This window comes from Echinops telfairi, unplaced genomic scaffold (genome assembly GCF_000313985.2).
Source record: "Echinops telfairi isolate 266 unplaced genomic scaffold, ASM31398v2 ScPeMD7_1;HRSCAF=3_0, whole genome shotgun sequence".
NCBI classification, from domain to species: Eukaryota; Metazoa; Chordata; class Mammalia; order Afrosoricida; family Tenrecidae; genus Echinops; species Echinops telfairi.
In genome coordinates this window covers 26,455,491-26,464,507 of record NW_022103896.1, presented here as the reverse complement: position 1 = coordinate 26,464,507, position 9,017 = coordinate 26,455,491, and the positions used below count along the sequence as shown (strand labels likewise).

The 9,017-nt window shown below is 36.6% G+C and overlaps 1 protein-coding gene across 2 annotated transcripts in view; it reads right to left on the bottom strand.

The window, feature by feature from the left end:
• Window positions 1-9,017, bottom strand: part of CSMD3 (CUB and Sushi multiple domains 3) — a 1,328,144-nt gene that overhangs the window by 909,169 nt on the left and 409,958 nt on the right. The gene's annotated exons all lie outside the window — the stretch shown is intronic.

Genomic DNA, 9,017 nt, shown 5'->3' with positions numbered 1-9,017 from the left:
TTTTTTTCTATTTCCTTATACCTTCCTCCTCTCTCACTATCATGCTCACCCTCCATTTGGCTCTCAGTTATTCCTCTCAGATACATTGCAATTGATCAAACCCCACCAGGTACTAAACACCCTCCTCACCATCAACTTTCAATCTCTTGATCCTTTAAAATGTTCCCTAACTTTGGGGGAGCAAGAAGTCTGAAAAGGCAAGAGCAGGACTTCATAGAAGATATAAAAAGATTTCATAATGAGGTTCTTGTGTAATAATCCTTGCTACCCTTGAAGAATTAGCAGGTACATTGTCATGATCGGAAGAAATTCCTTGGCTCAACTTTGCTGGCCTTTTTCTCACCAACACAGTGTGCAATTTTCTGAAAAGTTCTGCCTCATAATTTTCCATAATGGTCCTGTGTTCTTTGAGAAAATCTATCTGGATTATCCCTTTGTACCCTTAAAATATAGTCATCACTATTGGCCCACCGGTCACCACAGATGCCACTGTTTTGCATGAATCTTTTTCAGTGGGTACCTTAAATGGTAGTGCTGTCTGATAAGGGTTTGATTACTAATTCCGTGTCGATGATTCAAATTCACCAATTGCTCTGCAAGAGGAGGATGGGGTTGTCTGCCCTTATAAAGACCTATAGCCTCTGAAACCCTATGGAGTCCGTATAAGTCTGAATTAATTCAGTTGCAGTGTGTTTGTTCCTTGTTTTTAATGACACACTGTATTGTTGAGATACTATGTCTACATCCATTCTCTGATATTAAATAACACATGTCAAACACATTTTCTTTGTAATCAACCCATAGATACATGAGTTGAGCTCCTAGGAGCAATACTTTATGACTAACTCTCCTATGTCTCTTCCAATAAGTTCTTCAAACACATTTTCTTTGTAATCAACCCATAGATACATGAGTTGAACTCCTAGTAGCAATACTTTATGACTAACTCTCCTATGTCTCTTCCGATAAGTTCTTCAAGATCTACAAGACTTTTCTCTTTCAATGTGACAGCTCAATCTGACTGCACACATTGCCCTAAATTCAGTAGTGCTTTACATTCAAGTCTATGCAATCCAGCTACATTTATTTCTATTGCAAGCATGTTTATTCATTTATATTTAGAATTATTTTGTCACACAGAACAATTCCTGTGAAAATTATATTAATACAGAAATATAGCATGGAAAATGACTCCTGATGTGGTCAGAAACTATGTCTACTTTGGCTAAACATTAATGACACCTTGATCTAGCATCAACAATCTAGACAGTATTTCTTCTACTCTGAATAAGTATAACAATAAGCAAACACCCACGTGTGTTTGATTTTAACAGAAAAGGATCCTGCACTTTTAAATAAACGTTCCTCATCAGCAAAGATGAGAGAAAAAGGAAATGTACATATGTATACATATGTATATATATACAGTATATATATTTCACAGACAAGTGTACTTTTAAACTCTTCTGAGCTGACCTCCTATACCCATCACTTGTCTGTCACTTTGTTGTGTTGTCATGTTTTATGTGTTCCTGTGATGCTGTAAACAGAACCCAAGATTATAAATGGCAGGTTAAGAAGGTAATCACCGTCAATTTATAAATGGCACCACCTTACTTGCTGAAGAACTGACTGATAAAAATCAAAGACTATAGCAGTCGTAAGGAATGCAGTTCAAGGTAAAGAAAACAAAAGGCCCCATCATAGACAACCGATACATGGAAGCAGTGGTGTGGTGCAGAAAGGCGCAAGGACCAGGAATTGCCAGAACAAACCAACCTAAAATGGGGAAAGTGTAGCTAGATTGTTCCTTAGAAGCAAGGGTAGAAAGCCTTTGTCTTATGTGCTTAGGACATGTTGCCAGTGGTGACTCGTCCCAGGAGAAGGACATCACGCTTGGCAAATTCGAGTCAAGAGAAACGAAGGAAGTGTTCTATGAGCTGGATTGGCACAGTGGCTGAACCAGTGGGCGCAAACATAACAACCATTGGGAGGATGGCAAAGGACTTGGGGAGGGTTCCTTCTGTGGCACCTAGGATCACTGTGAATTGGAAACGATGCTTTAGCATCTAATAACAAGGACAGCCTAGTTAATCATACCGTCGACTATATGTTGGCACCATATTACTACGATCACCACCGTGCAACAATCTGGTCTTAATGGCCCAGATAAATAATGATTGCATTAGAAACTTCTCAGACATTGAAAGTGTCTTAAAAATGGTATTCAAGGAAATATGGGATCTAATAACATGCCCATGTGTACTATCCATTCATATTGCTGCAGAGTAGTATGGGGTTGAGTAAGATTTCAGCAGCATAATGTTTGAGGATAGTTTTAAGAAGAATGGCTTAGTCTTCAAAATCGGTGAAGTGCTAACATTGACATATTATAAATCCTTAAACAATAGAGTGCCTTTTAATTCACTGCCATCAAGTCAGTTCCAACTCATCGTGACTCTATAGGACTCTGGGAAACCCAAGAGTAGAAATTCTCATCATTCTCCTTCAATGCAACTGGTGTTTCAGACAACCGTGCAGTTAGCAATCTAACCCCTAAGTGTTACACCACTATGGTTCCCATAATACAGTTTAGTTGAATGCAATTTAAGAAGAATTCCAGGATCATAAAATATATGTAAATTCACAAAAACCATCGTAGAGGCAACCGCTCCTTGGAAATCACCTGATTTACCTCATTACTTTTCAAATATATTAAAAATGTCCCATATGTTGTCCTTATCAATTAGTCACTCAGAAAAGACGTACTGAAATTAGTACATACACCATGTACTCATGGCTTGAAAGAGTGGATATGCCTGTATAACTTGAACATAAGAAATGACCAGCGTCAATCCCCCATTGCATGATCCTCAAATCACCAGGGTGACATTCTGCCTCAGTGCCTTCAAGCTGCCCTGGTGGTTTGAAACATAATTGCCCAATTCTGGACCCCTAATTGACTACAAGGGACTGAAGTGGTTGGAATATAATTTCATTGCTTCAATTATGGTTCAGTGAGATGTTCCAATGTTTTAAAACAAACTTTTCATATGAAATCTCATTTTCAGGGGAAAAAGGAAATAAAAACAACTAACAAAATATATATTCCCCAGACCCGCATTAAAGTCGAAACTTTACATCCCAGTGGGTTGAAATTTTTGGGTGAGTTTTTTAAATGAAAGCATCTTTAGTTATGAGAAATATTTAGAAAATGTGAACAATCCTGACTATGGCAAAGTAAAAGGGAAATATTTGAAAATAAAAATTGCAAAAATAAGCAAAATATGTTGAGGGTTGGTGCCCATACTAAAATCTTTCTTAGATCATTTCACAGACGTACAAGTGAGTTTTAATACCAAGCCCAGTTATAGAAAATAATAGTGCAGTATAAGAAATTTAAATAATTTTTCCAAAGTCCTAAGCTGGAAGATATTGAAACCAGATTTCACAGCCAGCGAATTTGGCCCTAGTTACACTATTAAACTATTAAAATCAGGACTGAAATATCCCTAAGTGCAATGACAAAACTCTCTGCTGTTTTGTATGTGGTATGCACTCTGATAGACATTCTGTACCTCTTCTCAGCTGATACATTATCTCACATTTTTCATCTGTCCTGCAGAAACAGGTTGGCTTCCCCAAAGACTTCCTGCATTCCCTCTTCATGTAATTTTAGTTCTCATGTACATGGCATACATGGAAAATTTGATCGGTAGGACATTCATCATTTATTGGGCTATCTTTCAAATAGGGCAGAATAATTTTTCTTTAAAGCAAGCTCAAAACCAGTTTTTATACTATTTCTTTCTACTTCCAGTTTTAGATGCACATACACTTTTGATGGACCAATCATCGTATTCATCCTCCTATGCCTGACTAGAGAAGTCAATGAAGAATCGTCTCCACAAATAGCAGTTTTAAATTTTGGAAGTACAAGTTAGTATGTAAAATAAAATTTCAGGACATGGTTTCCAGTGGTGGACACATCTCCAGTCCCATCAAAGCTCACAAGAACATGTGAATACATTTCTGTCTTTCCCAACCTTTAAAAAGGTAACATAGTGGTAATTTATTTTATATTTGACAGTTGAAACTGTTAGTATCAATGCATTTATAGTTGGCAGACCTAGAGTGGAAAGCTAAAAATGCGAGCATTTCAGAAAGCAAATTCTCTTCTAACAGAGATAATGAGTTAAAAGAGCTGAACAAAGGGTTCCAAATGGCAGCTCGAGAAGAAAAAGCAAAGTATTATAACAAATTGCACAAAAATTTTGAGTTGGAAACACAAAAAGGAACAAAATGGATTTCTCAAGCTAAAAGAGTTAAAGAAAAAAAATTCAAGCCTCAAGTTGAAATATTGGAGGATTTATGGGCAAAATATTGAACAACTCAGGATGTATAAAAAAATGACAATAATGCACAGTCATTGAGATAAAAAGAAATAGTCAACTAATAGCCAAGCTGCACTGAAGGCAATTATCAAATACTAAGCACTCAGGGATTACCAGAATATCAATTGAAATGTTTCAACAAGCCAATACAGCACTGGAGCTGCTACTGCTCTGTGCCTGCCTGCCTGACCAACTGACTAGAAGAGATCCAGATTTGTGCTCATTGCAAAGAAAAATGATCTAACAGATGTCAGAAATTATTGAATACATTGCACAAGTATAGTGACAGGAATCTAACTGCCAAGGGCTCTGAAAGATTGAAGAACTTGTAGTTAACTGATTGATCATGAGTAAAGCAAAGAATACTCAAAACATGTTTACACAATGAAAGAGGTAGCATTCAACTCTGTAGATAATAACAAATTATTGATAATTATACTTTTAGGAAGGGAAATGCCAGAATACTGAACTGTGTTTATGAAAAACCTATACATAAAACAAGAAGCTTTATTTGACCAGAACAAGGGAACAGTTTAAAACTAGGAAATATGTCCTTTTACCATAAATATTCATCTTACATGCTGAACAGATAATTCTGGGCATCTGACTACGTGAAGAAGACCATGGCTTTTAGATTGGACCACGTATGATATGCAGATGACACATGTTGCTTGTCAGAAGCCTCCACGAATGGAAGCACTTATGGGTGAAGGATCAAGACCCCAACCACCCGTCAGGACTATACCTCCGCATAAAGAAAACAAAAATGATCACAACTAGACCAATAAGCGATTCATCACCAAGGAGGAAAAGACTGATCTTACCAAGAATGCCATTTTACTTGGATCCACACACAAATCAAAATAGCAATTAAGGAATCAAAGGCGTACGGCATCAGCAAAACTGCTGTAAAATGTCTGTAGAGATTTACAACGGGAATTGTAAATGAAGCCCATGTCAAATATGACATGGAAGCCTAAGGTGCTCATCATGTGTTGCTTTTCCTTCAGAAAGACTACATTTAAATACCCAAATGCTTTTCAACCATGATGCTTTTCCTATTTGAAGATTTTTTCATTTCATTTAGAATCAGAAATCTATTTTAATTTCTCTGCTCAATATCTTCTTCAACGTAACTCACCCTGTTTTCAAATAATTTCTTATAAATTAAATGTAAATCTCATTCTCCACCTTCAACTTCCTGCAAATTGATTTGCGTTCCCACGATCACATGTGGGAGTGGGACCCAGTCACTGAAAGCCTCTGACATGCCACGTCTCTCTACATTCTCTTCGTTTTCAATCGATAGCCAAAATGCCCATTCTGATCACGATACCAACCTATTTAAAATTATTTGGTATCCCCAAACCTCCAACTATCCTTGATAAAAATAGCTAATGATATGATCAAGTTATGGCAAATCTTATGCCCACTAACTCACTGGAAATTTCCGTCATTATGAGCCAAAGCATACAGTGTCCCTTAACCATAAAACACCTCTTGGTATTTGCAGGTACAGCTGCTATGTCCTGTCTGAATCTTGACATTTTCCTCTGATCATTCTTGCTCCTTCTTCTCGGGGCGTCTGTCTCATTCATGCACACTTTGCTGGCCAACACACTTCTTGCTGTTACCGGTATGTCTTGTCAAAGGAGGGTTTCTTTGCTTTTGATCATCGCGCCCAATTTTGGAATATAGATTTGAAGTTCTTCCGCTGGAGCAAAGGGCAAACTTGCTTACGGCTTTAGAGAACGGGACAATGTCTAGCTGCAGAGGAATGAACAAGCGATTTGTACGCTCCCGCATTAGATACATTGAGTTCCCTCAACACAATGCCCCCCTCCTAGGAAGGAGCTTCAAAAAACTCATGGAAAGATTTCATTATCTTTGAATAGCATTTTGAACGAACTTTTTGAAACCCCCTTGTATAATGCAACATGATGCACATGCAGGTATTAATTTACCTTTTTGTGTTACCTCGTGAGATTTAGGGTACAGAACCTAATACAAACCTGGTGTTTGTGCTGTGATATGAGGTGATTAATACAGATCATTGACTCTGATGTTGTTTCTTGTTTTCCCCCATACTTGAAACTGTGACAGGCCAACTGGTTAACTTCTGGAAGCCAGGATGCAGTCTGTTACCCTTCATAATGTGTGGACATGTCTCTCCTGCATTATTTTTTGGGGGGGTGGGTGGTGGGGGGGGTCTTCCACTGAGAATGTTGCTCACACATATTTCCGTATGCTTCTCATCCTTGTCCTTATAAATTATGTGACATATACTTAGAGAGAGCATATGTGAGGTCATATTCTTCAGACAATGTCTTTAATTCAGAGAGAATCACCTAGCATCATGTCTGGCGATGAGGCACCACATGAAACAGCCAGGTACACGCCTTCGATTTAGCAAGAAGAGGACAAGCTGGCAAAGAAAGCGGCTTAACCAATGGACAGAAACAGAGCTACCGGTGTCCTCGGCTTGTGAAAAGTTTGGTTTCTCCCCACTCCCTCTTATGAAAAACTTATATTAGTAACTGTTTTAGCTCTCTGAAAGAAATCAAAGAGGATTTTCACTTTACTGAAAAAAAGTAAAACTCTGTTGATTACTTTTCCGTGAACTTTTAAAGGAGGCACCATGCAGCCCCTAGCTGCAAGCGTTGCAGTGCAGAGCTCCTGCCATTGGTACCCACTCAGCATCTCAGTAGAAAGCTACCATTCGAAGTGTTCACGTGAACTCTATATGGTAAGGTTCTTTTAAGTTTTATATGCTGCTTGGTCAGTTATTTGCAAGCAATTAATGTAAGACCAGCTGCCGTCAACCTTCTTTGGTTGACACCATTTTGGCTTGCTTACAGTCATTCATCAGCACACAAAGAGAACAGCTTTCTTTCTGTGGGTCTATCTTCTCTAATCTCTCTTTCAGTTGTGAACAAACATGTTATTCTCACTGTAGTACTAAAATTGTAATGCATTATTAATTTCATCTTCTTAAGCAAGTTGCCTGTAATTATAATTGTCTTTCTAAAAAGAAAATGCAGCAGCTGCACCTACTCTGAAAATGGATCCTTGGAGAATGCGATTAAGTTATTTCCATTTGGAAGCTGAGTATTATCAGAGCTATGGGATGTATCACCTTAAGGCAGACCTTTCCACGAGGCTTTTAATAGTATGTCATTTGCAGAAACCTAGGTAACTGGAAAATTAGAATGTGATTTTGGCATGCTCCAATCAGAGACTTAATGAATAGAATTATATATCATTTAATCTTACACTATATGTTTAGTTAGAACATTTGGTAGAAAGCAAAGACCATGTGTTCACTACTACTGTCATTCTCCTTACTGCCTTCTTTACTTTATTGTATACTTTCAGAGTTCCCCCTAAAAAATTTTACAATGGTGTATATGTGTGTGTTTTGTAACACAAACTAATTTCAAAGGAAGCCACCATAAATTTCTAATTTATGTGAAAATTAACTTCTAACCATACAAAACAATTTTTGTTTGGATAAAATATAAAGTAGATATGAAAAATAGATTATAAAATAGATATTTAATATGTATGTTTCATTTATATATTATATTTCAAGTGTAATATATTATAGAATATATACTATAAATATTATTTTATAATATATTATAAATATAATTTATGTGTTCCTATATTAGATTTAATATAAATATAAAATTTTAAAATATGAGCAACATGTTTTAGAATTGGGAATAATATTTTGAGACTATGAAAATTAAATATAAGTTAATATGCACTGGAAGTACTAAGAAATAACTACTCTACTCTACTTGCTGCCATCCCATCAATGCTGACTGACAGCAGCTCCTCGGAATGTACTACACTGTACATTTATATGGTTGTAGAATGTCTAGTCTTTCTTCTTGGGAGTTGCTGGTGGTTTTGAACTGCCTGAGCATTCGGATACACTCTGACATCTAACCACGACACCACCAGGACTCCTATGTAATAACAGTGGCCTCAAATATTTTCTGCTTCTCATTTTAAAAAATTTTACTTTTGTTAATGCCAACATGCTTATTATAAAAATATCAATGTATATGCAAAACATGGGTTAGGAAGTGTTGTTTCTAAGCAAAATGTGGGCTAAGTAAATTTTTATTTGATGAGCACTTCATGTAATGTTAACAGCACATAGGAAATACTGAAGAGATTGTCAATGAAGGTAGAAGCCTGATTTAAAACATTCTAATAATCACATTCCAGCTCAATCATTATGAACTACACAGATCACCTACTGCCAATCACCCCATCGTCTCTCCTTCGAGGGAATCTGTTCCGATGGAATTTTATTACCTGGTCAATCATTTACATTTTGGAAAGCACTTATCATTTCAAATATTCACTTATCTTGAGCCAGATTTTCTCCCTTTATAATTTATTACTATTAGCCTTGCTTTTACAATTTTTCAAATGAACTAAATATAACCCTTTTACATAATCAATCCTTATTTTAAAGACCTCAAAAATATCACATAGCCATTCTAATTGTTACATTGTTCATATTTAAAATCACTGAAGGAGTTTTGATAGAATACTTAATATTATCACAGTGAATTCTTTTCTCATTAAATGAGAGATGTGGGATGA